This window comes from Pseudophryne corroboree, unplaced genomic scaffold (genome assembly GCF_028390025.1).
Source record: "Pseudophryne corroboree isolate aPseCor3 unplaced genomic scaffold, aPseCor3.hap2 scaffold_330, whole genome shotgun sequence".
NCBI classification, from domain to species: Eukaryota; Metazoa; Chordata; class Amphibia; order Anura; family Myobatrachidae; genus Pseudophryne; species Pseudophryne corroboree.
The window spans coordinates 295,503-319,863 of NW_026969985.1; the positions used below are offsets into that span (position 1 = coordinate 295,503).

Below are 24,361 nucleotides of genomic sequence, written 5' to 3' on the forward strand. Positions count from 1 at the left end.
GCAGCGACCCTCCCCAGCTCTAGCCCAACTCCAACTTACCTGCCAGGTGAGATACTATGATCATGAAGGTGCTTCTCCCAGGGCAAGGCTCACCCATTGTACTCTGGGTGTGCTGCTCCTGCGATTTCCCCAAATGTGGGAAACTTGACTGCATAATTTGTGTTTCCCCTGGTCGGCTCTCGTATAATTCAGATCTCTTTGTCTCAGGTCTCTCTCCAGCCTAGTTTGCTGTCTGTTTCCACTTCTCTTTTCTTCAGCCACTCCCTTCTATACCCTTGTGCACTATCCTGACTTCTCCTCCCGTCTGCTTACTTTGTGCCTTCCAATGCACAATGCAAACTACAGGTAGTGCTGCAGGGCCCACACCCTTTTACTTGCCTTACAGAGCAGCTCTGGAGCTGTTACAGTGCCCAGCTGCTGCAAGAAATCAGCTTGAATGCTTCAGGGGATGGGGCATGGCCAACATGAGCCCCACACCAAAGGAGGGTGGAGGTGTTTAATGCGAACTAGGGGTCATCCAAGCACCGCAAAAGGCCGCCATGCCCTGCACGCCCCTTTTCTCTTTTCATATGCAGATGAGGGTTGAAGCCAACTTTGACCCACTGCTTGGATGACATCACCGTATGCAAATCCGTCTTCTGCAGAACTTCCCCCAGGAATGCTTGCACTAGTTGTTGCATTTGGTTTGTTGTTTGGGGGTGCTTCAGTATTAGGCAGCCTTCTGCCCTCCCATGTTCATCTGAAAATATGTGTTCTCCCTGCAGTTGTTGTCCCAAGATGAGAGTTCCCTTGTGCTGCCTCAGTTGAATCTCCTTTACTTGACAGAGATGTGCATGAGCAGCGGCCCTCCCCAGCCCTATTCCAAATCATACTTATTTTGCATAGGAGATACCATGGTCATGAAGATTTTTCTCCCAGGGTGAGGTTCATTCATTGCATTTTGGGTATGCTGACCCCTGTGATTTCCCCAAATGTGGGAAACTTGACTGCATTATTTGTGGTAGTGGGAGACTGTGTTTGTGCTTTCCTCTGGTCAGCTCTGGTAAAAGTCAGATTTCTTTGTCTCAGATTTTCCTTTAGCCTTGTTCTTCTTTCGAGAGTTCCCTTGTGCTGCCTCAGTTGGATCTCCTTCACTTTACAGGGGGGTACCCGAGCAGCGACCCTCCCCAGCTCTAGCCCAACTCCTACTTACCTGCCAGGTGAGATACTATGATCATGAAGGTGCTTCTCCCAGGGCAAGGCTCACCCATTGTACTCTGGGTGTGCTGCTCCTGCGATTTCCCCAAATGTGGGAAACTTGACTGCATAATTCGTGTTTCCCCTGGTCGGCTCTCGTATAATTCAGATCTCTTTGTCTCAGGTCTCTCTCCAGCCTAGTTTGCTGTCTGTTTCCACTTCTCTTTTCTTCAGCCGCTCCCTTCTATACCCTTGTGCACTATCCTGACTTCTCCTCCCGTCTGCTTACTTTGTGCCTTCCAATGCACAATGCAAACTACAGGTAGTGCTGCAGGGCCCACACCCTTTTACTTGCCTTACAGAGCAGCTCTGGAGCTGTTACAGTGCCCAGCTGCTGCAAGAAATCAGCTTGAATGCTTCAGGGGATGGGGCATGGCCAACATGAGCCCCACACCAAAGGAAGGTGGAGGTGTTTAATGCGAACTAGGGGTCATCCAAGCACCGCAAAAAGCCGCCATGCCCTGCACGCCCCTTTTCTCTTTTCATATGCAGATGAGGGTTGAAGCCAACTTTGACCCACTGCTTGGATGACATCACCGTATGCAAATCCGTCTTCTGCAGAACTTCCCCCAGGAATGCTTGCACTAGTTGTTGCATTTGGTTTGTTGTTTGGGGGTGCTTCAGTATTAGGCAGCCTTCTGCCCTCCCATGTTCATCTGAAAATATGTGTTCTCCCTGCAGTTGTTGTCCCCAGATGAGAGTTCCCTTGTGCTGCCTCAGTTGAATCTCCTTAACTTGACAGAGATGTGCCTGAGCAGCGGCCCACCCCAGCTCTATCCCAAATCATACTTATTTTGCATAGGACATACCATGGTCATGAAGATTATTCTCCCAGGGTGAGGTTCATTCATTGCATTCTGGGTATGCTGACCCCTGTGATTTCCCCAAATGTGGGAAACTCGACTGCTTTATTTGTGGTAGTGGGGGACTGTGTTTGTGTTTTCCTCTGGTCAGCTCTGGTAAAAGTCAGATTTCTTTGTTTCAGATCTTCCTCTAGCCTTGTTCTTCTTTTGAGAGTTCCCTTGTGCTTCCTCAGTTGGATCTCCTTCACTTGACAGGGGGGTGCCCGAGCAGAGACCCTCCCCAGCTCTAGCCCAACTCCTACTTACCTGCCAGGTGAGATACTATGATCATGATGGTGCTTCTCCCAGGGCAAGGCTCACCCATTGCACTCTGGGTGTGCTGCCCCTGCGATTTCCCCAAATGTGGGAAACTTGACTGCATAATTTGTGTTTCCCCTGGTCGGCTCTCGTATAATTCAGATCTCTTTGTCTCAGGTCTCTCTCCAGCCTAGTTTGCTGTCTGTTTCCACTTCTCTTTTCTTCAGCCGCTCCCTTCTATAACCTTGTGCACTATCCTGACTTCTCCTCCCGTCTGCTTACTTTGTGCCTTCCAATGCACAATGCAAACTACAGGTAGTGCTGCAGGGCCCACACCCTTTTACTTGCCTTACAGAGCAGCTCTGGAGCTGTTACAGTGCCCAGCTGCTGCAAGAAATCTGCTTGAATGCTTCAGGGGATGGGGCATGGCCAACATGAGCCCCACACCAAAAGAGGGTGGAGGTGTTTAATGCGAACTAGGGGTCATCCAAGCACCGCAAAAGGCCGCCATGCCCTGCACGCCCCTTTTCTCTTTTCATATGCAGACGAGGGTTGAAGCCAACTTTGACCCACTGCTTGGATGACATCACCATATGCAAATCCATCTGCGGCAGGCCTTCCCCCAGGAATGCTTGCACTAGTTGTTGCATTTGGTTTGTTGTTTGGGGGTGCTTCAGTATTAGGCAGCCTTCTGCCCTCCCATGTTCATCTGAAAATATATGTTCTCCCTGCAGTTGTTGTCCCCAGATGAGAGTTCCCTTGTGTTGCCTCAGTTAAATCTCCTTTACTTGACAGAGATGTGCATGAGCAGCGGCCCTCCCCTGCCCTATTCCAAATCACACTTATTTTGCATAGGAGATACCATGGTCATGAAGATTTTTCTCCCAGGGTGAGGTTTATTCATTGCATTTTGGGTATGCTGACCCCTGTGATTTCCCCAAATGTGGGAAACTTGACTGCATTATTTGTGGTAGTGGGAGGCTGTGTTTGTGATTTCTTCTGGTCAGCTCTGGTAAAAGTCAGATTTCTTTGTCTCAGATTTTCCTTTAGCCTTGTTCTTCTTTCGAGAGTTCCCTTGTGCTGCCTCAGTTGGATCTCCTTCACTTTACAGGGGGGTACCCGAGCAGCGACCCTCCCCAGCTCTAGCCCAACTCCTACTTACCTGCCAGGTGAGATACTATGATCATGAAGGTGCTTCTCCCAGGGCAAGGCTCACCCATTGTACTCTGGGTGTGCTGCTCCTGCGATTTCCCCAAATGTGGGAAACTTGACTGCATAATTTGTGTTTCCCCTGGTCGGCTCTCGTATAATTCAGATCTCTTTGTCTCAGGTCTCTCTCCAGCCTAGTTTGCTGTCTGTTTCCACTTCTCTTTTCTTCAGCCGCTCCCTTCTATACCCTTGTGCACTATCCTGACTTCTCCTCCCGTCTGCTTACTTTGTGCCTTCCAATGCACAATGCAAACTACAGGTAGTGCTGCAGGGCCCACACCCTTTTACTTGCCTTACAGAGCAGCTCTGGAGCTGTTACAGTGGCCAGCTGCTGCAAGAAATCAGCTTGAATGCTTCAGGGGCTGGGGCATAGCCAACATGAGCCCCACACCGAAGGAGGGTGGAGGTGTTTAATGCAAACTAGGGGTCAGTCAAGCGCCGCAAAAGGCCACCATGCCCTGCACGCCCCTTTTCTGTTTTTATATGCAGACGAGGGTTGAAGCCACCTTTGACCCACTGCTTGGATGACATCACCATATGCAAATCCATCTGCGGCAGGCCTTCCCCCAGGAATGCTTGCACTAGTTGTTGCATTTGGTTTGTTGTTTGGGGGTGCTTCAGTATTAGGCAGCCTTCTGCTCCACCCTCCTTTGGTGTGGGGCTCATGTTGGCCATGTCCCATCCCCTGAAGCATTCAAGCAGATTTCTTGCAGCAGCTGGGCACTGTAACAGCTCCAGAGACGCTCTGTAAGGCAAGTAAAAGGGTGTGGGCCCTGCAGCACTACCTGTAGTTTGCATTGTGCATTGGAAGGCACAAAGTAAGCAGACGGGAGGAGAAGTCAGGATAGTGCACAAGGGTATAGAAGGGAGCGGCTGAAGAAAAGAGAAGTGGAAACAGACAGCAAACTAGGCTGGAGAGAGATCTGAGACAAAGAGATCTGAATTATACGAGAGCCGACCAGGGGAAACACAAATTATGCAGTCAAGTTTCCCACATTTAGGGAAATCGCAGGGGCAGCACACCCAGAGTGCAATGGGTGAGCCTTGCCCTGGGAGAAGCACCTTCATGATCATAGTATCTCACCTGGCAGGTAAGTAGGAGTTGGGCTAGAGCTAGGGAGGGTCGCTGCTTGGACACCCCCCTGTTAAGTGAAGGAGATCCAACTGAGGCAGCACAAGGGAACTCTCGAAAGAAGAACAAGGCTAAAGGAAAATCTGAAACAAAGAAATCTGACTTTTACTAGAGCTGACCAGAAGAAATCACAAACACAGCCTCCCACTACCACAAATAATGCAGTCGAGTTTCCCACATTTGGGGAAATCACAGGGGTCAGCATACCCAAAATGCAATGAATGAACCTCACCCTGGGAGAAAAATCTTCATGACCATGGTATCTCCTATGCAAAATAAGTATGATTTGGAAGAGGGCTGGGGAGGGCCGCTGCTCATGCACATCTCTGTCAAGTAAAGGAGATTCAACTGAGGCAGCACAAGGGAACTCTCATCTTGGGACAACAACTGCAGGGAGAACATATATTTTCAGATGAACATGGGAGGGCAGAAGGCTGCCTAATACTGAAGCACCCCCAAACAACAAACCAAATGCAACAACTAGTGCAAGCATTCCTGGGGGAAGGCCTGCCGCAGATGGATTTGCATATGGTGATGTCATCCAAGCAGTTGGTCAAAGTTGGCTTCAACCCTCGTCTGCATATGAAAAGAGAAAAGGGGCGTGCAGGGCATGGTGGCCTTTTGCGGCGCTTGGCTGACCCCTAGTTTGCATTAAACACCTCCACCCTCCTTTGGTGTGGGGCTCATGTTGGCTATGCCCCAGCCCCTGAAGCATTCAAGCTGAATTCTTGCAGCAGCTGGGCACTGTAACAGCTCCAGAGCTGCTCTGTAAGGCAAGTAAAAGGGTGTGGGCCCTGCAGCACTACCTGTAGTTCGCATTGTGCGTTGGAAGGCACAAAGTAAGCAGACAGGAGGAGAAGTCAGGATAGTGCGCAAGGGCATAGAAGGGAGCGGCTCAAGAAAAGAGAAGTGGAAACAGACAGCAAACTAGGCTGGAGAGAGACCTGAGACAAAGAGATCTGAATTATACGAGAGCCGACCAGGGGAAACACAAATTATGCAGTCAAGTTTCCCACATTTGGGGAAATCGCAGGAGCAGCACACCCAGAGTGCAATGGGTGAGCCTTGCCCTGGGAGAAGCACCTTCATGATCATAGTATCTCACCTGGCAGGTAAGTAGGAGTTGGGCTAGAGCTGGGGAGGGTCGCTGCTCGGGTACCCCCCTGTAAAGTGAAGGAGATCCAACTGAGGCAGCACAAGGGAACTCTCGAAAGAAGAACAAGGCTAGAGGAAAATCTGAGACAAAGAAATCTGACTTTTACCAGAGCTGACCAGAGGAAAGCACAAACACAGTCCCCCACTACCACAAATAATGCAGTCAAGTTTCCCACATTTGGGGAAATCACAATGGTCAGCATACCCAAAATGCAATGAATGAACCTCACCCTGGGAGAACAATCTTCATGACCATGGTATCTCCTATGCAAAATAAGTATGATTTGGAATAGGGCTGGGAAGGGCCGCTGCTCATGCACATCTCTGTCAAGTAAAGGAGATTCAACTGAGGCAGCACAAGGGAACTCTCATCTGGGGACAACAACTGCAGGGAGAACACATATTTTCAGATGAACATGGGAGGGCAGAAGGCTGCCTAATACTGAAGCACCCCCAAACAACAAACCAAATGCAACAACTAGTGCAAGCATTCCTGGGGGAAGTTCTGCAGAAGATGGATTTGCATACGGTGATGTCATCCAAGCAGTGGGTCAAAGTTGGCTTCAACCCTCATCTGCATATGAAAAGAGAAAAGGGGCGTGCAGGGCATGGCGGCCTTTTGCGGTGCTTGGATGACCCCTAGTTCGCATTAAACACCTCCACCCTCCTTCGGTGTGGGGCTCATGTTGGCTATGCCCCAGCCCCTGAAGCATTCAAGCTGATTTCTTGCAGCAGCTGGGCACTGTAACAGCTCCAGAGCTGCTCTGTAAGGCAAGTAAAAGGGTGTGGGCCCTGCAGCACTACCTGTAGTTTGCATTGTGCATTGGAAGGCACAAAGTAAGCAGATGGGAGGAGAAGTCAGGATAGTGCACAAGGGTATAGAAGGGAGCGGCTGAAGAAAAGAGAAGTGGAAACAGACAGAAAACTAGGCTGGAGAGAGACCTGAGACAAAGAGATCTGAATTATACGTGAGCCGACCAGGGGAAACACAAATTATGCAGTCAAGATTCCCACATTTGGGGAAATCGCAGGAGCATCACACCCAGAGTACAATGGGTGAGCCTTGCCCTGGGAGAAGCACCTTCATGATCATAGTATCTCACCTGGCAGGTAAGTAGGAGTTGGGCTAGAGCTGGGGAGGGTCGCTGCTCGGGTACCCCCCTGTAAAGTGAAGGAGATCCAACTGAGGCAGCACAAGGGAACTCTCGAAAGAAGAACAAGGCTAAAGGAAAATCTGAGACAAAGAAATCTGACTTTTACCAGAGCTGACCAGAGGAAAGCACAAACACAGTCTCCCACTACCACAAATAATGCAGTCAAGTTTCCGACATTTGGGGAAATCACAGGGGTCAGCATACCCAAAATGCAATGAATGAACCTCACCCTGGGAGAAAAATCTTCATGACCATGGTATCTCCTATGCAAAATAAGTATGATTTGGAATAGGGCTGGGGAGGGCCGCTGCTCATGCACATCTCTGTCAAGTAAAGGAGATTCAACTGAGGCAGCACAAGGGAACTCTCATCTTGGGACAACAACTGCAGGGAGAACATATATTTTCAGATGAACATGGGAGGGCAGAAGGCTGCCTAATACTGAAGCACCCCCAAACAACAAACCAAATGCAACAACTAGTGCAAGCATTCCTGGGGGAAGGCCTGCCGCAGATGGATTTGCATATGGTGATGTCATCCAAGCAGTGGGTCAAAGTTGGCTTCAACCCTCGTCTGCATATGAAAAGAGAAAAGGGGCGTGCAGGGCATGGTGGCCTTTTGCGGCGCTTGGCTGACCCCTAGTTTGCATTAAACACCTCCACCCTCCTTTGGTGTGGGGCTCATGTTGGCTATGCCCCAGCAACTGAAGCATTCAAGCTGATTTCTTGCAGCAGCTGGGCACTGTAACAGCTCCAGAGCTGCTCTGTAAGGCAAGTAAAAGGGTGTGGGCCCTGCAGCACTACCTGTAGTTCGCATTGTGCATTGGAAGGCACAAAGTAAGCAGACGGGAGGAGAAGTCAGGATAGTGCACAAGGGTATAGAAGGGAGCGGCTGAAGAAAAGAGAAGTGGAAACAGACAGCAAACTAGGCTGGAGAGAGACCTGAGACAAAGAGATCTGAATTATACGAGAGCCGACCAGGGGAAACACAAATTATGCAGTCAAGTTTCCCACATTTGGGGAAATCGCAGGGGCAGCACACCCAGAGTGCAATGGGTGAGCCTTGCCCTGGGAGAAGCACCTTCATGATCATAGTATCTCACCTGGCAGGTAAGTAGGAGTTGGGCTAGAGCTGGGGAGGGTCGCTGCTCGGGTTCCCCCCTGTGAAGTGAAGGAGATCCAACTGAGGCAGCACCAGGGAACTCTCGAAAGAAGAACAAGGCTAGAGGAAGATCTGAGACAAAGAAATCTGACTTTTACCAGAGCTGACCAGAGGAAAGCACAAACACAGTCCCCCACTACCACAAATAATGCAGTCGAGTTTCCCACATTTGGGAAAATCACAGGGGTCAGCATACCCAGAATGCAATGAATGAACCTCACCCTGGGAGAACAATCTTCATGACCATGGTATCTCCTATGCAAAATAAGTATGATTTGGGATAGGGCTGGTGAGGGCCGCTGCTCAGGCACATCTCTGTCAAGCAAAGGAGATTCAACTGAGGCAGCACAAGGGAACTCTCATCTGGGGACAACAACTGCAGGGAGACCACATCTTTTCAGATGAACATGGGAGGGCGGAAGGCTGCCTAATACTGAAGCACCATCAAATATCAAACCATATGCAACAACTAGTACAAGCACTCCTGGGGGAAGGTCTGCAGCAGACGGATTTGCATATGGTGATGTTATCCAAGCAGTGGGCCAAAGTTGACTGGAACCCTCATCTGCATATGAAAAGAGAAAAGGGGCATGCAGGGCATGGCGGCCTTTTGCAGTGCTTGGATGACCCCTAGTTCGCATTAAACACCCCCACCCTCCTTTGGTGTGGGGCTCATGTTGGCCATGCCCCATCCCCTGAAGCATTCAAGCTGATTTCTTGCAGCAGCTGGGCACTGTAACAGCTCCAGAGCTGCTCTGTAAGGCAAGTAAAAGGGTGTGGGCCCTGAAGCACTACCTGTAGTTTGCATTGTGCATTGGAAGGCACAAAGTAAGCAGACGGGAGGAGAAGTCAGGATAGTGCACAAGGGTATAGAAGGGAGCGGCTGAAGAAAAGAGAAGTGGAAACAGACAGCAAACTAGGCTGGAGAGAGACCTGAGACAAAGAGATCTGAATTATACGAGAGCCGACCAAGGGAAACACAAATTATGCAGTCAAGTTTCCCACATTTGGGGAAATCGCAGGGGCAGCACACCCAGAGTGCAATGGGTGAGCCTTTCCCTGGGAGAAGCACCTTCATGATCATAGTATCTCACCTGGCAGGTAAGTAGGAGTTGGGCTAGAGCTGGGGAGGGTCGCTGCTCGGGTACCCCCCTGTAAAGTGAAGGAGATCCAACTGAGGCAGCACAAGGGAACTCTCGAAAGAAGAACAAGGCTAGAGGAAAATCTGAGACAAAGAAATCTGACTTTTACCAGAGCTGACCAGAGGAAAGCACAAACACAGTCCCCCACTACCACAAATAATGCAGTCAAGTTTCCCACATTTGGGGAAATCACAGGGGTCAGCATACCCAAAATGCAATGAATGAACCTCACCCTGGGAGAACAATCTTCATGACCATGGTATCTCCTATGCAAAATAAGTATGATTTGGAATAGGGCTGGGGAGGGCCGCTGCTCATGCACATCTCTGTCAAGTAAAGGAGATTCAACTGAGGCAGCACAAGGGAACTCTCATCTGGGGACAACAACTGCAGGGAGAACACATATTTTCAGATGAACATGGGAGGGCAGAAGGCTGCCTAATACTGAAGCACCCCCAAACAACAAACCAAATGCAACAACTAGTGCAAGCATTCCTGGGGGAAGTTCTGCAGAAGACGGATTTGCATACGGTGATGTCATCCAAGCAGTGGGTCAAAGTTGGCTTCAACCCTCATCTGCATATGAAAAGAGAAAATGGGCGTGCAGGGCATGGCGGCCTTTTGCGGTGCTTGGATGACCCCTAGTTCGCATTAAACACCTCCACCCTCCTTTGGTGTGGGGCTCATGTTGGCCATGCCCCATCCCCTGAAGCATTCAAGCTGATTTCTTGCAGCAGCTGGGCACTGTAACAGCTCCAGAGCTGCTCTGTAAGGCAAGTAAAAGGGTGTGGGCCCTGCAGCACTTCCTGTAGTTTGCATTGTGCATTGGAAGGCACAAAGTAAGCAGACTGGAGGAGAAGTCAGGATAGTGCACAAGGGTATAGAAGGGAGCGGCTGAAGAAAAGAGAAGTGGAAACAGACAGCAAACTAGGCTGGAGAGAGACCTGAGACAAAGAGATCTGAATTATACGAGAGCCGACCAGGGGAAACACAAATTATGCAGTCAAGTTTCCCACATTTGGGGAAATCGCAGGAGCAGCACACCCAGAGTACAATGGGTGAGCCTTGCCCTGGGAGAAGCACCTTCATGATCATAGTATCTCACCTGGCAGGTAAGTAGGAGTTGGGCTAGAGCTGGGGAGGGTCGCTGCTCGGGTACCCCCCTGTAAAGTGAAGGAGATCCAACTGAGGCAGCACAAGGGAACTCTCGAAAGAAGAACAAGGCTAAAGGAAAATCTGAAACAAAGAAATCTGACTTTTACTAGAGCTGACCAGAAGAAATCACAAACACAGCCTCCCACTACCACAAATAATGCAGTCGAGTTTCCCACATTTGGGGAAATCACAGGGGTCAGCATACCCAAAATGCAATGAATGAACCTCACCCTGGGAGAAAAATCTTCATGACCATGGTATCTCCTATGCAAAATAAGTATGATTTGGAAGAGGGCTGGGGAGGGCCGCTGCTCATGCACATCTCTGTCAAGTAAAGGAGATTCAACTGAGGCAGCACAAGGGAACTCTCATCTTGGGACAACAACTGCAGGGAGAACATATATTTTCAGATGAACATGGGAGGGCAGAAGGCTGCCTAATACTGAAGCACCCCCAAACAACAAACCAAATGCAACAACTAGTGCAAGCATTCCTGGGGGAAGGCCTGCCGCAGATGGATTTGCATATGGTGATGTCATCCAAGCAGTTGGTCAAAGTTGGCTTCAACCCTCGTCTGCATATGAAAAGAGAAAAGGGGCGTGCAGGGCATGGTGGCCTTTTGCGGCGCTTGGCTGACCCCTAGTTTGCATTAAACACCTCCACCCTCCTTTGGTGTGGGGCTCATGTTGGCTATGCCCCAGCCCCTGAAGCATTCAAGCTGAATTCTTGCAGCAGCTGGGCACTGTAACAGCTCCAGAGCTGCTCTGTAAGGCAAGTAAAAGGGTGTGGGCCCTGCAGCACTACCTGTAGTTCGCATTGTGCGTTGGAAGGCACAAAGTAAGCAGACAGGAGGAGAAGTCAGGATAGTGCGCAAGGGCATAGAAGGGAGCGGCTGAAGAAAAGAGAAGTGGAAACAGACAGAAAACTAGGCTGGAGAGAGACCTGAGACAAAGAGATCTGAATTATACGTGAGCCGACCAGGGGAAACACAAATTATGCAGTCAAGATTCCCACATTTGGGGAAATCGCAGGAGCATCACACCCAGAGTACAATGGGTGAGCCTTGCCCTGGGAGAAGCACCTTCATGATCATAGTATCTCACCTGGCAGGTAAGTAGGAGTTGGGCTAGAGCTGGGGAGGGTCGCTGCTCGGGTACCCCCCTGTAAAGTGAAGGAGATCCAACTGAGGCAGCACAAGGGAACTCTCGAAAGAAGAACAAGGCTAAAGGAAAATCTGAGACAAAGAAATCTGACTTTTACCAGAGCTGACCAGAGGAAAGCACAAACACAGTCTCCCACTACCACAAATAATGCAGTCAAGTTTCCGACATTTGGGGAAATCACAGGGGTCAGCATACCCAAAATGCAATGAATGAACCTCACCCTGGGAGAAAAATCTTCATGACCATGGTATCTCCTATGCAAAATAAGTATGATTTGGAATAGGGCTGGGGAGGGCCGCTGCTCATGCACATCTCTGTCAAGTAAAGGAGATTCAACTGAGGCAGCACAAGGGAACTCTCATCTTGGGACAACAACTGCAGGGAGAACATATATTTTCAGATGAACATGGGAGGGCAGAAGGCTGCCTAATACTGAAGCACCCCCAAACAACAAACCAAATGCAACAACTAGTGCAAGCATTCCTGGGGGAAGGCCTGCCGCAGATGGATTTGCATATGGTGATGTCATCCAAGCAGTGGGTCAAAGTTGGCTTCAACCCTCGTCTGCATATGAAAAGACAAAAGGGGCGTGCAGGGCATGGTGGCCTTTTGCGGCGCTTGGCTGACCCCTAGTTTGCATTAAACACCTCCACCCTCCTTTGGTGTGGGGCTCATGTTGGCTATGCCCCAGCCCCTGAAGCATTCAAGCTGATTTCTTGCAGCAGCTGGGCACTGTAACAGCTCCAGAGCTGCTCTGTAAGGCAAGTAAAAGGGTGTGGGCCCTGCAGCACTACCTGTAGTTCGCATTGTGCATTGGAAGGCACAAAGTAAGCAGACGGGAGAAGAAGTCAGGATAGTGCACAAGGGTATAGAAGGGAGCGGCTGAAGAAAAGAGAAGTGGAAACAGACAGCAAACTAGGCTGGAGAGAGACCTGAGACAAAGAGATCTGAATTATACGAGAGCCGACCAGGGGAAACACAAATTATGCAGTCAAGTTTCCCACATTTGGGGAAATCGCAGGGGCAGCACACCCAGAGTGCAATGGGTGAGCCTTGCCCTGGGAGAAGCACCTTCATGATCATAGTATCTCACCTGGCAGGTAAGTAGGAGTTGGGCTAGAGCTGGGGAGGGTCGCTGCTCGGGTTCCCCCCTGTGAAGTGAAGGAGATCCAACTGAGGCAGCACCAGGGAACTCTCGAAAGAAGAACAAGGCTAGAGGAAGATCTGAGACAAAGAAATCTGACTTTTACCAGAGCTGACCAGAGGAAAGCACAAACACAGTCCCCCACTACCACAAATAATGCAGTCGAGTTTCCCACATTTGGGAAAATCACAGGGGTCAGCATACCCAGAATGCAATGAATGAACCTCACCCTGGGAGAACAATCTTCATGACCATGGTATCTCCTATGCAAAATAAGTATGATTTGGGATAGGGCTGGTGAGGGCCGCTGCTCAGGCACATCTCTGTCAAGCAAAGGAGATTCAACTGAGGCAGCACAAGGGAACTCTCATCTGGGGACAACAACTGCAGGGAGACCACATCTTTTCAGATGAACATGGGAGGGCGGAAGGCTGCCTAATACTGAAGCACCATCAAATATCAAACCATATGCAACAACTAGTACAAGCACTCCTGGGGGAAGGTCTGCAGCAGACGGATTTGCATATGGTGATGTTATCCAAGCAGTGGGCCAAAGTTGACTGGAACCCTCATCTGCATATGAAAAGAGAAAAGGGGCATGCAGGGCATGGCGGCCTTTTGCAGTGCTTGGATGACCCCTAGTTCGCATTAAACACCCCCACCCTCCTTTGGTGTGGGGCTCATGTTGGCCATGCCCCATCCCCTGAAGCATTCAAGCGGATTTCTTGCAGCAGCTGGGCACTGTAACAGCTCCAGAGCTGCTCTGTAAGGCAAGTAAAAGGGTGTGGGCCCTGAAGCACTACCTGTAGTTTGCATTGTGCATTGGAAGGCACAAAGTAAGCAGACGGGAGGAGAAGTCAGGATAGTGCACAAGGGTATAGAAGGGAGCGGCTGAAGAAAAGAGAAGTGGAAACAGACAGCAAACTAGGCTGGAGAGAGACCTGAGACAAAGAGATCTGAATTATACGAGAGCCGACCAAGGGAAACACAAATTATGCAGTCAAGTTTCCCACATTTGGGGAAATCGCAGGGGCAGCACACCCAGAGTGCAATGGGTGAGCCTTTCCCTGGGAGAAGCACCTTCATGATCATAGTATCTCACCTGGCAGGTAAGTAGGAGTTGGGCTAGAGCTGGGGAGGGTCGCTGCTCGGGTACCCCCCTGTAAAGTGAAGGAGATCCAACTGAGGCAGCACAAGGGAACTCTCGAAAGAAGAACAAGGCTAGAGGAAAATCTGAGACAAAGAAATCTGACTTTTACCAGAGCTGACCAGAGGAAAGCACAAACACAGTCCCCCACTACCACAAATAATGCAGTCAAGTTTCCCACATTTGGGGAAATCACAGGGGTCAGCATACCCAAAATGCAATGAATGAACCTCACCCTGGGAGAACAATCTTCATGACCATGGTATCTCCTATGCAAAATAAGTATGATTTGGAATAGGGCTGGGGAGGGCCGCTGCTCATGCACATCTCTGTCAAGTAAAGGAGATTCAACTGAGGCAGCACAAGGGAACTCTCATCTGGGGACAACAACTGCAGGGAGAACACATATTTTCAGATGAACATGGGAGGGCAGAAGGCTGCCTAATACTGAAGCACCCCCAAACAACAAACCAAATGCAACAACTAGTGCAAGCATTCCTGGGGGAAGTTCTGCAGAAGACGGATTTGCATACGGTGATGTCATCCAAGCAGTGGGTCAAAGTTGGCTTCAACCCTCATCTGCATATGAAAAGAGAAAATGGGCGTGCAGGGCATGGCGGCCTTTTGCGGTGCTTGGATGACCCCTAGTTCGCATTAAACACCTCCACCCTCCTTTGGTGTGGGGCTCATGTTGGCCATGCCCCATCCCCTGAAGCATTCAAGCTGATTTCTTGCAGCAGCTGGGCACTGTAACAGCTCCAGAGCTGCTCTGTAAGGCAAGTAAAAGGGTGTGGGCCCTGCAGCACTTCCTGTAGTTTGCATTGTGCATTGGAAGGCACAAAGTAAGCAGACTGGAGGAGAAGTCAGGATAGTGCACAAGGGTATAGAAGGGAGCGGCTGAAGAAAAGAGAAGTGGAAACAGACAGCAAACTAGGCTGGAGAGAGACCTGAGACAAAGAGATCTGAATTATACGAGAGCCGACCAGGGGAAACACAAATTATGCAGTCAAGTTTCCCACATTTGGGGAAATCGCAGGGGCAGCACACCCAGAGTGCAATGGGTGAGCCTTGCCCTGGGAGAAACACCTTCATGATCATAGTATCTCACCTGGCAGGTAAGTAGGAGTTGGGCTAGAGCTGGGGAGGGTCGCTGCTCGGGTTCCCCCCTGTGAAGTGAAGGAGATCCAACTGAGGCAGCACCAGGGAACTCTCGAAAGAAGAACAAGGCTAGAGGAAGATCTGAGACAAAGAAATCTGACTTTTACCAGAGCTGACCAGAGGAAAGCACAAACACAGTCCCCCACTACCACAAATAATGCAGTCGAGTTTCCCACATTTGGGAAAATCACAGGGGTCAGCATACCCAGAATGCAATGAATGAACCTCACCCTGGGAGAACAATCTTCATGACCATGGTATCTCCTATGCAAAATAAGTATGATTTGGGATAGGGCTGGTGAGGGCCGCTGCTCAGGCACATCTCTGTCAAGTAAAGGAGATTCAACTGAGGCAGCACAAGGGAACTCTCATCTGGGGACAACAACTGCAGGGAGACCACATCTTTTCAGATGAACATGGGAGGGCGGAAGGCTGCCTAATACTGAAGCACCATCAAATATCAAACCATATGCAACAACTAGTACAAGCACTCTTGGGGGAAGGTCTGCAGCAGACGGATTTGCATATGGTGATGTTATCCAAGCAGTGGGCCAAAGTTGACTGGAACCCTCATCTGCATATGAAAAGAGAAAAGGGGCATGCAGGGCATGGCGGCCTTTTGCAGTGCTTGGATGACCCCTAGTTCGCATTAAACACCCCCACCCTCCTTTGGTGTGGGGCTCATGTTGGCCATGCCCCATCCCCTGAAGCATTCAAGCTGATTTCTTGCAGCAGCTGGGCACTGTAACAGCTCCAGAGCTGTTCTGTAAGGCAAGTAAAAGAGTGTGGGCCCTGCAGCACCACCTGTTGTTCGCATTGTGCGTTGGAAGGCACAAATTAAGCAGACGGGAGGAGAAGTCAGGATAGTGCGCAAGGGCATTCTTTTCTCTTAGTCCGGGGGCAAGGCTTCAAAATGGGGTCTGCAACGGAGGAGACACAGGGGGCGTGGTCACAGCAGCTTTTCTCTACAGTCTGCACCAGCAGGAGCCTACACCATTTTTTATGATCACGCTGAACTGCAGTGCGACTGCAATTACAGCATGGTCAAGAAGGGAGGCGTCATGCTGGGTGGCCATGCCCTGTCACTGTGCAGGAGCCAGCACCGCTCACACACTAGTCCCCGGGTGCAGCCCCCAACCCCCGGGACTCCCGGAGCAACAAAATGTAGATTCAGGCCACCAGGCCACGCCCCTACCTATGAAACCATGCCTCCTTTTTACCATTGCGCTGTTTATCTGCGCGCACTGCATTACAATCTCCCTCGCCACCTCTCTGGGTCTCACCAGTGATAGTGACACCTCTGCCATGCTTGTAGCAGCTGGTCCTAAGATCTACGCCTCAAGCCCTGAGTGTTTGCCCTTGTGACTTGTTGATCATCATAGCGAAGCAGATGCTTACAGAAAACTGCAGGGGCTTAGACTGAAAATAAAAAAATTGATGGGTATAAGGTAGAGAGGAGCGGGTTCGGTTCTCCGAGAACCGAATTCCCCACGAACTCCACGTGGTTAACACTGGTCCGAGGCAGGCTCGGTTGTTCCCGCCTGACTCGGAAAACCTAAACAAGGGAAAATGTCATCATCCCGCTGTCGGATTCTCGCGAGATTCGGATTCCATATAAAGAGCTGCGCGTTGCTGCCATTTTTACTCGTGCATTGAAGAGAGAGCGGAGAGGACGTGGCTATGTTCTCTCAGTGGAAATCTCAATATCAGTGCTCAGTATCAGTGGTTACTTATTGCTGCTCAGTAATACTAGTAGTGTGTCTCTCCTGCTCAGTGTCAGTTCTCAGTAGTATCCTCATCAGTGCTCAGTATCACTGCTCATTGTCTTGTGCTGCATTGTGGTGCTCAGCATACTACAGTACATTACTAATAGTCCAGTGCTGCATCTTGCTGCTCAGTGTCAGTTCTAGTATCCTCATCAGTGCTCACTATCACTGCTCATTGCATTGTGGTGTTCTGTATACTACAGTAACATAGTAATATAGTATATATAGAGGAGCGGGTTCGGTTCTCCGAGAACCGAATTCCCGACGAACTCCACGTGGTTTACACTGGTCCGAGGCAGGCTCGGTTGTTCCCGCCTGACTCGGAAAACCTGAACAAGGGAAAATGTCATCATCCCGCTGTCGGATTCTCGCGAGATTCGGATTCCATATAAAGAGCTGCGCGTTGCCGCCATTTTTACTCGTGCATTGAAGAGAGAGCGGAGAGGACGTGGCTATGTTCTCTCAGTGGAAATCTCCATATCAGTGCTCAGTATCAGTGGTTACTTATTGCTGCTCAGTAATACTAGTAGTGTGTCTCTCCTGCTCAGTGTCAGTTCTCAGTAGTATCCTCATCAGTGCTCAGTATCACTGCTCATTGTCTTGTGCTGCATTGTGGTGCTCAGCATACTACAGTACATTACTAATAGTCCAGTGCTGCATCTTGCTGCTCAGTGTCAGTTTTAGTATCCTCATCAGTGCTCACTATCACTGCTCATTACATTGTGGTGTTCTGTATACTACAGTAACATAGTAATATAGTAACATATAGTAACATAGTTTTTGAGGTTGAATAGAGGCAAATTGCCCATCGTGTTCAACCTGTTTTAAGTTGTGATGATTCTACATACTTGCTGAATAATGTTTTATGACTAGTTAGCTACTATAACTCATGTTACCCCCGGATTAACCATGTTGATATTTTAAGTATTATAACCTTGGATAGCTTTTTCATTCAGAAATGTATCCATTCCTTTTTTAAATCCAATTACAGAGTCCGCCATTACCACCTTCCCTGGCAGGGAATTCCACATCCTGATTGCCCTAACAGTGAAGATCATAGTATCTCACCTGGCAGGTAAGTAGGAGTTGGGCTAGAGCTGTGGAGGATTGCTGCTCGGGCACCCCCTGTCAAGTGAAGGAGATCCAACTGAGGCAGCACAAGGGAACTCTCGAAAGAAGAACAAGGCTAGAGGAAGATCTGAGACAAAGAAATCTGACTTTTACCAGAGCTGACCAGAGGAAAGCACAAACACAGTCCCCCACTACCACAAATAATGCAGTCGAGTTTCCCACATTTGGGGAAATCACAGGGGTCAGCATACCCAGAATGCAATGAATGAACCTCACCCTGGGAGAACAATCTTCATGACCATGGTATCTCCTATGCAAAATAAGTATGATTTGGGATAGGGCTGGGGAGGGCCGCTGCTCAGGCACATCTCTGTCAAGTAAAGGAGATTCAACTGAGGCAGCACAAGGGAACTCTCATCTGGGGACAACAACTGCAGGGAGAACACATATTTTCAGATGAACATGGGAGGGCAGAAGGCTGCCTAATACTGAAGCACCCCCAAAAAACAAACCAAATGCAACTACTAGTGCAAGCATTCCTGGGGGAAGGCCTGCAGCAGATGGATTTGCATATGGTGATGTCATCCAAGCAGTGGGTCAAAGTTGGCTTCAACCCTCGTCTGCATATGAAAATAAAAAAGGGGTGTGCAGGGCATGGCGGCCTTTTGCGGCGCTTGGATGACCCCTAGTTCGCATTAAACACCTCCACCCTCCTTCGGTGTGGGGCTCATGTTGGCTATGCCCAAGCCCCTGAAGCATTCAAGCTGATTTCTTGCAGCAGCTGGGCACTGTAACAGCTCCAGAGCTGCTCTGTAAAGCAAGTAAAAGGGTGTGGGCCCTGCAGCACTACCTGTATTTTGCATTGTGCGTTGGAAGGCACAAAGTAAGCAGACGGGGAAGTCAGGATAGTGCACAAGGGCATAGAAGGGAGCGGCTCAAGAAAAGAGAAGTGGAAACAGGCAGCAAACTAGGCTGTAGAGGGACCTGAGACAAAGAGATCTAAATTATATGAGAGCCGACCAGGGGAAACACAAATTATGCAGTCAAGTGTCCCACATTTGGGGAAATCGCAGGAGCAGCACACCCAGAGTGCAATGGGTGAGCCTTGCCCTGGGAGAAGCACCTTCATGATCATAGTATCTCACCTGGCAGGTAAGTAGGAGTTGGGCTAGAGCTGGGGAGGGTTGCTGCTCGGGTACCCCCCTGTCAAGTGAAGGAGATCCAACTGAGGCAGCACAAGGGAACTCTCGAAAGAAGAACAAGGCTAGAGGAAAATCTGAGACAAAGAAATCTGACTTTTACCAGAGCTGACCAGAGGAAAGCACAAACACAGTCCCCCACTACCACAAATAATGCAGTCGAGTTTCCCACATTTGGGGAAATCACAGGGGTCAGCATACCCAAAATGCAATGAATGAACCTCACCCTCGGAGAACAATCTTCATGACCATGGTATCTCCTATGCAAAATAAGTATGATTTGGGATAGGGCTGGGGAGGGCCGCTGCTCAGGCACATCTCTGTCAAGTAAAGGAGATTCAACTGAGGCAGCACAAGGGAACTCCCATCTGGGGACAACAACTGCAGGGAGAACACATATTTTCAGATGAACATGGGAGGGCAGAAGGCTGCCTAATACTGAAGCACCCCCAAACAACAAACCAAATGCAACAACTAGTACAAGCATTCCTGGGGGAAGTTCTGCAGAAGACGGATTTGCATACGGTGATGTCATCCAAGCAGTGGGCCAAAGTTGGCTGGAACCCTCATCTGCATATGAAAAGAGAAAAGGGGTATGCAGGGCATGGCGGCCTTTTGCGGCGTTGGATGACCCTTAGTTCGCATTAAACACCCCCACCCTCCTTCGGTGTGGGGCTCATGTTGGCTATGCCCCAGCCCCTGAAGCATTCAAGCTGATTTCTTGCAGCAGCTTGGCACTGTAACAGCTCCAGAGCTGCTCTGTACGGCAAGTAAAAGGGTGTGGGCCCTGCAGCACTACCTGTAGTTTGCATTGTGCATTGGAAGGCACTTAAGAAAAGAGAAGTGGAAACAGACAGCAAACTAGGCTGGAGAGAGACCTGAGACAAAGAGATCTGAAGTATACGAGAGCCGACCAGGGGAAACACAAATTATGCAGTCAAGTTTCCCACATTTGGGGAAATCGCAGGAGCAGCACACCCAGAGTGCAATGGGTGAGCCTTGCCCTGGGAGAAGCACCTACGTGATCATAGTATCTCACCTGGCAGGTAAGTAGGAGTTGGGCTAGAACTGGGGAGGGTCGCTGCTCGGGTACCCCCCTGTCAAGTGAAGGAGATCCAACTGAGGCAGCACAAGGGAATTCTCGAAAGAAGAAAAAGGCTAGAGGAAGATCTGAGACAAAGAAATCTGACTTTTACCAGAGCTGACCAGAGGAAAACACAAACACAGTCCCCCACTACCACAAATAATGCTGTCGAGTTTCCCACATTTGGGGAAATCACAGGGGTCAGCATACCCAGAATGCAATGAATGAACCTCACACTGGGAGAATAATCTTCATGACCATGGTATCTCCTATGCAAAATAAGTATGATTTGGGATAGGGCTGGGGAGGGCCGCTGCTCAGGCACATCTCTGTCAATTAAAGGAGATTCAACTGAGGCAGCATAAGGGAACTCTCACTGGGGACAACAACTGCAGGGAGAACACATATTTTCAGATGAACATGGGAGGGCAGAAGGCTGCCTAATACTGAAGCACCCCCAAACAACAAACCAAATGCAACAACTAGTGCAAGCATTCCTGGGGGAAGGCCTGCAGCAGATGGATTTGCATATGGTGATGTCATCCAAGCAGTGGGTCAAAGTTGGCTTCAACCCTTGTCTGCATATGAAAAGAGAAAAGGGGCGTGCAGGGCATGGCGGCCTTTTGCGGCGCTTGGATGACCCCTAGTTCGCATTAAACACCTCCACCCTCCTTCGGTGTGGGGCTCATGTTGGCTATGCCCCAGCCCCTGAAGCATTCAAGCTGATTTCTTGCAGTAGCTGGGCACTGTAACAGCTCCAGAGCTGCTCTGTACGGCAAGTAAAAGGGTGTGGGCCCTGCAGCACTACCTGTAGTTTGCATTGTGCATTGGAAGGCACAAAGTAAGCAGACGGGAGAAGTAAGGATAGTGCGCAAGGCCATAGAATGGAGCTGCTTAAGAAAAGAGAAGTGGAAACAGACAGCAAACTAGGCTGGAGAGAGACCTGAGACAAAGAGATCTGAATTATACGAGAGCCGACCAGGGGAAACACAAATTATGCAGTCAAGTTTCCCACATTTGGGGAAATCGCAGGAGCAGCACACCCAGAGTGCAATGGGTGAGCCTTGCCCTGGGAGAAGCACCTACGTGATCATAGTATCTCACCTGGCAGGTAAGTAGGAGTTGGGCTAGAGCTGGGGAGGGTCGCTGCTCGGGTACCCCCCTGTCAAGTGAAGGAGATCCAACTGAGGCAGCACAAGGGAATTCTCGAAAGAAGAACAAGGCTAGAGGAAGATCTGAGACAAAGAAATCTGACTTTTACCAGAGCTGACCAGAGGAAAACACAAACACAGTCCCCCACTACCACAAATAATGCTGTCGAGTTTCCCACATTTGGGGAAATCACAGGGGTCAGCATACCCAGAATGCAATGAATGAACCTCACACTGGGAGAATAATCTTCATGACCATGGTATTTCCTATGCAAAATAAGTATGATTTGGGATAGGGCTGGGGAGGGCCGCTGCTCAGGCACATCTCTGTCAAGTAAAGGAGATTCAACTGAGGCAGCATAAGGGAACTCTCATCTGGGGACAACAACTGCAGGGAGAACACATATTTTCAGATGAACATGGGAGGGCAGAAGGCTGCCTAATACTGAAGCACCCCCAAACAACAAACCAAATGCAACAACTAGTGCAAGCATTCCTGGGGGAAGGCCTGCAGCAGATGGATTTGCATATGGTGATGTCATCCAAGCAGTGGGTCAAAGTTGGCTTCAACCCTCGTCTGCATATGAAAAGAGAAAAGGGGCGTGCAGGGCATGGCGGCCTTTTGCGGCGCTTGGATGACCCCTAGTTCGCATTAAACACCTCCATTCTCCTTCGGTGTGGGGCTCATGTTGGCTATGCCCCAGCCCCTGAAGCATTCAAGCTGATTTCTTGCAGTAGCTGGGCACTGTAACAGCTCCAGAGCTGCTCTGTACGGCAAGTAAAAGGGTGTGGGCCCTGCAGCACTACCTGTAGTTTGCATTGTGTATTGGAAGGCACAAAGTAAGCAGACGGGAGAAGTAAGGATAGTGCGCAAGGCCATAGAATGGAGCGGCTTAAGAAAAGAGAAGTGGAAACAGACAGCAAACTAGGCTGGAGAGAGACCTGAGACAAAGAGATCTGAATTATACGAGAGCCGACCAGGGGAAACACAAATTATGCAGTCAAGTTTCCCACATTTGGGGAAATCGCAGGGGCAGCACATCCAGAGTGCAATGGGTGAGCCTTGCCCTGGGAGAAGCACCTTCATGATTATAGTATCTCACCTGGCAGGTAAGTAGAAGTTGGGCTAGAGCTGGGGAGGGTCGCTGCTCGGGCACACCCCTGTCAAGTGAAGGAGATCCAACTGAGGCAGCACAAGGGAACTCTCGAAAGAAGAACAAGGCTAGAGGAAGATCTGAAACAAATAAATCTGACTTTTACCAGAGCTGACCAGAGGAAAGCACAAACACAGTCCCCCACTACCACAAATAATGCAGTTGAGTTTCCCACATTTGGGGAAATCACAGGGGTCAGCATACCCAGAATGCAATGAATGAACCTCACCCTGGGAGAACAATCTTCAAGACCATGGTCTCTCCTATGCAAAATAAGTATGATTTGGGATAGGGCTGGGGAGGGCCGCTGCTCAGGCGCATCTCTGTCAAGTAAAGGAGATTCAACTGAGGCAGCACAAGGGAACTCTCATCTGGGGACAACAACTGCAGGGAGAACACATATTTTCAGATGAACATGGGAGGGCAGAAGGCTGCCTAATACTGAAGCACCCCCAAACAACAAACCAAATGCAACAACTAGTGCAAGCATTCCTGGGGGAAGGCCTGCAGCAGATGGATTTGCATATGGTGATGCCATCCAAGCAGTGGGTCAAAGTTGGCTTCAACCCTCGTCTGCATATGAAAAGAGAAAAGGGGCGTGCAGGGCATGGCGGCCTTTTGCGGCGCTTGGCTGACCCCTAGTTCGCATTACACACCTCCACCCTCCTTCGGTGTGGGGCTCATGTTGGCTATGCCCCAGCCCCTGAAGCATTCAAGCTGATTTCTTGCAGCAGCTGGGCACTGTAACTGCTCCAGAGCTGCTCTGTACGGCAAGTAAAAGGGTGTGGGCCCTGCAGCACTACCTGTAGTTTGCATTGTGCGTTGGAAGGCACGAAGTAAGCAGACGGGAGAAGTCAGGATAGTGCGCAAGGGCATAGAAGGGAGCGGCTCAAGAAAAGAGAAGTGGAAACAGACAGCAAACTAGGCTGGAGAGAGACCTGAGACAAAGAGATCTGAATTATACGAGAGCCGACCAAGGGAAACACAAATTATGCAGTCAAGTTTCCCACATTTGGGGAAATCGCAGGGGCAGCACAACCAGAGTGCAATGGGTGAGCCTTGCCCTGGGAGAAGCACCTTCATGATCATAGTATCTCACCTGGCAGGTAAGTAGGAGTTGGGCTAGAGCTGGGGAGGGTCGCTGCTCGGGTACCCCCCTGTCAAGTGAAAGAGATCCAACTGAGGCAGCACAAGGGAACTCTCGAAAGAAGAACAAGGCTAGAGGAAGATCTGAGATAAAGAAATCTGATTTTTACCAGAGCTGACCAGAGGAAAGCACAAACACAGTCCCCCACTACCACAAATAATGCAGTCGAGTTTCCCACATTTGGGGAAATCACAGGGGTCAGCATACCCAGAATGCAATGAATGAACCTCACACTGGGAGAACAATCTTCATGACCATGGTATCGCCTATGCAAAATAAGTATGATTTGGGATAGGGCTGGGGAGGGCCGCTGCTCAGGCACATCTCTGTCAAGTAAAGGAGATTCAACTGAGGCAGCACAAGGGAACTCTCATCTGGGGACAACAACTGCAGGGAGAACACATATTTTCAGATGAACATGGGAGGGCAGAAGGCTGCCTAATACTGAAGCACCCCCAAACAACAAACCAAATGCAACAACTAGTGCAAGCATTCCTGGGGGAAGGCCTGCAGCAGATGGATTTGCATATGGTGATGTCATCCAAACAGTGGGTCAAAGTTGGCTTCAACCCTCGTCTGCATATGAAAAGAGACAAGGGGCGTGCAGGGCATGGCGGCCTTTTGCGGCGCTTGGATGACCCCTAGTTCGCATTACACACCTCCACCCTCCTTCGGTGTGGGGCTCATGTTGGCTATGCCCCAGCCCCTGAAGCATTCAAGCTGATTTCTTGCA

At 49.8% G+C, this 24,361-nt stretch overlaps 35 non-coding genes and 3 pseudogenes across 35 annotated transcripts; 7 read left to right on the plus strand and 31 right to left on the minus strand.

Moving 5' to 3' along the window:
• The first annotated feature begins 31 nt into the window (after nucleotides 1-31).
• LOC135018997 (U1 spliceosomal RNA) lies at nucleotides 32-194 on the plus strand. Its single transcript, XR_010216616.1, has one exon. It is a non-coding gene; the product is annotated as a U1 spliceosomal RNA (small nuclear RNA).
• A 674-nt stretch (nucleotides 195-868) lies between these two features.
• LOC135018840 (U1 spliceosomal RNA) lies at nucleotides 869-1,032 on the plus strand. Its single transcript, XR_010216472.1, has one exon. It is a non-coding gene; the product is annotated as a U1 spliceosomal RNA (small nuclear RNA).
• A 152-nt stretch (nucleotides 1,033-1,184) lies between these two features.
• LOC135019024 (U1 spliceosomal RNA) lies at nucleotides 1,185-1,347 on the plus strand. The gene has a single exon (XR_010216638.1). It is a non-coding gene; the product is annotated as a U1 spliceosomal RNA (small nuclear RNA).
• A 674-nt stretch (nucleotides 1,348-2,021) lies between these two features.
• On the plus strand, nucleotides 2,022-2,185 carry LOC135018858 (U1 spliceosomal RNA). Its single transcript, XR_010216490.1, has one exon. It is a non-coding gene; the product is annotated as a U1 spliceosomal RNA (small nuclear RNA).
• Nucleotides 2,186-2,337: 152 nt separating this feature from the next.
• Nucleotides 2,338-2,500, plus strand: LOC135018949 (U1 spliceosomal RNA). The gene has a single exon (XR_010216575.1). It is a non-coding gene; the product is annotated as a U1 spliceosomal RNA (small nuclear RNA).
• Nucleotides 2,501-3,174: 674 nt separating this feature from the next.
• LOC135018860 (U1 spliceosomal RNA) lies at nucleotides 3,175-3,338 on the plus strand. The gene has a single exon (XR_010216492.1). It is a non-coding gene; the product is annotated as a U1 spliceosomal RNA (small nuclear RNA).
• Nucleotides 3,339-3,490: 152 nt separating this feature from the next.
• On the plus strand, nucleotides 3,491-3,653 carry LOC135018964 (U1 spliceosomal RNA). The gene has a single exon (XR_010216584.1). It is a non-coding gene; the product is annotated as a U1 spliceosomal RNA (small nuclear RNA).
• An 828-nt stretch (nucleotides 3,654-4,481) lies between these two features.
• Nucleotides 4,482-4,644, minus strand: LOC135018945 (U1 spliceosomal RNA). The gene has a single exon (XR_010216571.1). It is a non-coding gene; the product is annotated as a U1 spliceosomal RNA (small nuclear RNA).
• A 152-nt stretch (nucleotides 4,645-4,796) lies between these two features.
• On the minus strand, nucleotides 4,797-4,960 carry LOC135018849 (U1 spliceosomal RNA). Its single transcript, XR_010216481.1, has one exon. It is a non-coding gene; the product is annotated as a U1 spliceosomal RNA (small nuclear RNA).
• A 674-nt stretch (nucleotides 4,961-5,634) lies between these two features.
• LOC135018916 (U1 spliceosomal RNA) lies at nucleotides 5,635-5,797 on the minus strand. The gene has a single exon (XR_010216544.1). It is a non-coding gene; the product is annotated as a U1 spliceosomal RNA (small nuclear RNA).
• A 152-nt stretch (nucleotides 5,798-5,949) lies between these two features.
• On the minus strand, nucleotides 5,950-6,113 carry LOC135018824 (U1 spliceosomal RNA). Its single transcript, XR_010216457.1, has one exon. It is a non-coding gene; the product is annotated as a U1 spliceosomal RNA (small nuclear RNA).
• A 685-nt stretch (nucleotides 6,114-6,798) lies between these two features.
• LOC135019039 (U1 spliceosomal RNA) lies at nucleotides 6,799-6,950 on the minus strand (annotated as a pseudogene).
• A 152-nt stretch (nucleotides 6,951-7,102) lies between these two features.
• On the minus strand, nucleotides 7,103-7,266 carry LOC135018872 (U1 spliceosomal RNA). The gene has a single exon (XR_010216503.1). It is a non-coding gene; the product is annotated as a U1 spliceosomal RNA (small nuclear RNA).
• A 674-nt stretch (nucleotides 7,267-7,940) lies between these two features.
• LOC135018901 (U1 spliceosomal RNA) lies at nucleotides 7,941-8,103 on the minus strand. Its single transcript, XR_010216530.1, has one exon. It is a non-coding gene; the product is annotated as a U1 spliceosomal RNA (small nuclear RNA).
• A 152-nt stretch (nucleotides 8,104-8,255) lies between these two features.
• LOC135018937 (U1 spliceosomal RNA) lies at nucleotides 8,256-8,419 on the minus strand. Its single transcript, XR_010216564.1, has one exon. It is a non-coding gene; the product is annotated as a U1 spliceosomal RNA (small nuclear RNA).
• Nucleotides 8,420-9,093: 674 nt separating this feature from the next.
• Nucleotides 9,094-9,256, minus strand: LOC135018936 (U1 spliceosomal RNA). Its single transcript, XR_010216563.1, has one exon. It is a non-coding gene; the product is annotated as a U1 spliceosomal RNA (small nuclear RNA).
• Nucleotides 9,257-9,408: 152 nt separating this feature from the next.
• LOC135019123 (U1 spliceosomal RNA) lies at nucleotides 9,409-9,572 on the minus strand. Its single transcript, XR_010216722.1, has one exon. It is a non-coding gene; the product is annotated as a U1 spliceosomal RNA (small nuclear RNA).
• A 674-nt stretch (nucleotides 9,573-10,246) lies between these two features.
• On the minus strand, nucleotides 10,247-10,409 carry LOC135018965 (U1 spliceosomal RNA). The gene has a single exon (XR_010216585.1). It is a non-coding gene; the product is annotated as a U1 spliceosomal RNA (small nuclear RNA).
• Nucleotides 10,410-10,561: 152 nt separating this feature from the next.
• LOC135018850 (U1 spliceosomal RNA) lies at nucleotides 10,562-10,725 on the minus strand. Its single transcript, XR_010216482.1, has one exon. It is a non-coding gene; the product is annotated as a U1 spliceosomal RNA (small nuclear RNA).
• Nucleotides 10,726-11,410: 685 nt separating this feature from the next.
• On the minus strand, nucleotides 11,411-11,562 carry LOC135019041 (U1 spliceosomal RNA; annotated as a pseudogene).
• A 152-nt stretch (nucleotides 11,563-11,714) lies between these two features.
• Nucleotides 11,715-11,878, minus strand: LOC135018873 (U1 spliceosomal RNA). Its single transcript, XR_010216504.1, has one exon. It is a non-coding gene; the product is annotated as a U1 spliceosomal RNA (small nuclear RNA).
• A 674-nt stretch (nucleotides 11,879-12,552) lies between these two features.
• On the minus strand, nucleotides 12,553-12,715 carry LOC135018903 (U1 spliceosomal RNA). Its single transcript, XR_010216532.1, has one exon. It is a non-coding gene; the product is annotated as a U1 spliceosomal RNA (small nuclear RNA).
• A 152-nt stretch (nucleotides 12,716-12,867) lies between these two features.
• LOC135018948 (U1 spliceosomal RNA) lies at nucleotides 12,868-13,031 on the minus strand. Its single transcript, XR_010216574.1, has one exon. It is a non-coding gene; the product is annotated as a U1 spliceosomal RNA (small nuclear RNA).
• Nucleotides 13,032-13,705: 674 nt separating this feature from the next.
• On the minus strand, nucleotides 13,706-13,868 carry LOC135018938 (U1 spliceosomal RNA). Its single transcript, XR_010216565.1, has one exon. It is a non-coding gene; the product is annotated as a U1 spliceosomal RNA (small nuclear RNA).
• A 152-nt stretch (nucleotides 13,869-14,020) lies between these two features.
• Nucleotides 14,021-14,184, minus strand: LOC135019125 (U1 spliceosomal RNA). The gene has a single exon (XR_010216724.1). It is a non-coding gene; the product is annotated as a U1 spliceosomal RNA (small nuclear RNA).
• Nucleotides 14,185-14,858: 674 nt separating this feature from the next.
• LOC135018890 (U1 spliceosomal RNA) lies at nucleotides 14,859-15,021 on the minus strand. Its single transcript, XR_010216519.1, has one exon. It is a non-coding gene; the product is annotated as a U1 spliceosomal RNA (small nuclear RNA).
• A 152-nt stretch (nucleotides 15,022-15,173) lies between these two features.
• On the minus strand, nucleotides 15,174-15,337 carry LOC135018959 (U1 spliceosomal RNA). Its single transcript, XR_010216579.1, has one exon. It is a non-coding gene; the product is annotated as a U1 spliceosomal RNA (small nuclear RNA).
• Nucleotides 15,338-18,056: 2,719 nt separating this feature from the next.
• On the minus strand, nucleotides 18,057-18,220 carry LOC135018868 (U1 spliceosomal RNA). Its single transcript, XR_010216499.1, has one exon. It is a non-coding gene; the product is annotated as a U1 spliceosomal RNA (small nuclear RNA).
• A 691-nt stretch (nucleotides 18,221-18,911) lies between these two features.
• LOC135019003 (U1 spliceosomal RNA) lies at nucleotides 18,912-19,053 on the minus strand (annotated as a pseudogene).
• A 152-nt stretch (nucleotides 19,054-19,205) lies between these two features.
• LOC135019085 (U1 spliceosomal RNA) lies at nucleotides 19,206-19,369 on the minus strand. Its single transcript, XR_010216685.1, has one exon. It is a non-coding gene; the product is annotated as a U1 spliceosomal RNA (small nuclear RNA).
• A 614-nt stretch (nucleotides 19,370-19,983) lies between these two features.
• LOC135018985 (U1 spliceosomal RNA) lies at nucleotides 19,984-20,146 on the minus strand. The gene has a single exon (XR_010216605.1). It is a non-coding gene; the product is annotated as a U1 spliceosomal RNA (small nuclear RNA).
• A 152-nt stretch (nucleotides 20,147-20,298) lies between these two features.
• LOC135018867 (U1 spliceosomal RNA) lies at nucleotides 20,299-20,462 on the minus strand. The gene has a single exon (XR_010216498.1). It is a non-coding gene; the product is annotated as a U1 spliceosomal RNA (small nuclear RNA).
• Nucleotides 20,463-21,132: 670 nt separating this feature from the next.
• LOC135018982 (U1 spliceosomal RNA) lies at nucleotides 21,133-21,295 on the minus strand. Its single transcript, XR_010216602.1, has one exon. It is a non-coding gene; the product is annotated as a U1 spliceosomal RNA (small nuclear RNA).
• Nucleotides 21,296-21,447: 152 nt separating this feature from the next.
• LOC135018883 (U1 spliceosomal RNA) lies at nucleotides 21,448-21,611 on the minus strand. Its single transcript, XR_010216514.1, has one exon. It is a non-coding gene; the product is annotated as a U1 spliceosomal RNA (small nuclear RNA).
• A 671-nt stretch (nucleotides 21,612-22,282) lies between these two features.
• LOC135019020 (U1 spliceosomal RNA) lies at nucleotides 22,283-22,445 on the minus strand. Its single transcript, XR_010216634.1, has one exon. It is a non-coding gene; the product is annotated as a U1 spliceosomal RNA (small nuclear RNA).
• Nucleotides 22,446-22,597: 152 nt separating this feature from the next.
• LOC135019115 (U1 spliceosomal RNA) lies at nucleotides 22,598-22,761 on the minus strand. The gene has a single exon (XR_010216714.1). It is a non-coding gene; the product is annotated as a U1 spliceosomal RNA (small nuclear RNA).
• Nucleotides 22,762-23,432: 671 nt separating this feature from the next.
• On the minus strand, nucleotides 23,433-23,595 carry LOC135018991 (U1 spliceosomal RNA). Its single transcript, XR_010216610.1, has one exon. It is a non-coding gene; the product is annotated as a U1 spliceosomal RNA (small nuclear RNA).
• Nucleotides 23,596-23,747: 152 nt separating this feature from the next.
• LOC135018827 (U1 spliceosomal RNA) lies at nucleotides 23,748-23,911 on the minus strand. Its single transcript, XR_010216460.1, has one exon. It is a non-coding gene; the product is annotated as a U1 spliceosomal RNA (small nuclear RNA).
• Between the last annotated feature and the right edge of the window lie 450 nt (nucleotides 23,912-24,361).